Raw genomic sequence first — 1,387 nt, forward strand, 5'->3', positions numbered from 1 at the left:
AAATATGAAAAATGAAGGAGTCTTCATTACCCTCGGTGTTTTTTACCATCCGATTTTGAGGCTTGTCTTTTTAACACGTTGCAGAAATCGATTTTATCGACTATACTAGAAAAGGAACTGCAGGTACCTCAATGGTACCTTTTTAACTGCAGTACTTGCAACTTGTGCACGTCAGTAATAGAGTGCGCTATTTTATACGGCCATTTACTTCGTAGCACTGTACCATTTCTAATAGTGTAGCATTTTATCAAATATTTTGTAAAATAGTACAAATTTCTGTTTAGAATGCAAAGTGGATACTACATCGTTGTCAACTAGGAGAAACAAATGGTTGTCCCTTTGGTTACTGGAGAGTTAAGAAGTAGAAGGTATAGTGCAATTTTGTTACATACTCTTAAAAATAATAACCTTTATTTAGTTTTCTTAGATTTTTTATTGTACAATTATAATATCCATATAATTTAAATATTTCAAACCAATTCAAATTTTGGTTTCTGAGTATGTTTAAAAACATACTAAATATCAAAATACAGGTATCTATACTGAAATTCATATTTTGTATAGAAATTCAAATATCTATACATTCCACAAAATAATACTTTTATTGGGTACCTGTAATGTATCACATATTAGAGTTTGTAAAGTATACAATTTCGGTAGCTAATGATTTCATTACTTTAAAAGCATTTCCACTTCAATTTAAAAAAAAAACAGTAATTACATTTTTCCTAGATGCAAAATAATCTATCCTTTCCTTGGAACATCTTCTTCAATACGCATTCACAGCTATTCCGCTGTAATATTAATACCAGAAAATTACCGAACATCCCAGCTGTTCCCTTTAAAAAAGATCTTTATCGGCGCCGATCGGAGAGTGTTGCGAAAAGAAAAATTTAATTAATATATTCAACGTACTAAACGGGTCTACACGAAGCTTCCGGCTGCGTCGATAATAGAATTAGGGTATCCGTGCAAGCCATAGGAGTTAATAAATAAGCGGCGAAAGTAAAAGAGGACACGGTAATACACACGGATAGTATCGGAATGCGAGATCGTGTCGACGTCGCAAAAAGCGGATGACGCCGGTATTTTTAATGGAAAGCCGAAGGCAAGTTGAATAGAACAAGCTTTTGGGGAGGGAAGGGACACTCAGTTTCTTTGATCAATAATGAAAGTTCTCTCTGTCTCGGTTTCACGTTCTCCTCCATTTCACTGTCTCCTTTGGCCCCGAGCTATTGGCCCTCTTTTTTCTCCTTCTCCTACCACCGCCGCTTTCTATCTTATCTTATACATTTTTAACCCTTATTCCGGTCCCCCCGCGAGGAACAGGGGGAAGCGGTTCACGACGGTTCAAAGCGAAAGCCAAGTTCTAACAAGCCTCGAGCCG

The sequence above is a fragment of the Habropoda laboriosa genome, unplaced genomic scaffold (genome assembly GCF_001263275.1).
Source record: "Habropoda laboriosa isolate 0110345459 unplaced genomic scaffold, ASM126327v1 scaffold124, whole genome shotgun sequence".
In the NCBI taxonomy this organism is placed as follows: Eukaryota; Metazoa; Arthropoda; class Insecta; order Hymenoptera; family Apidae; genus Habropoda; species Habropoda laboriosa.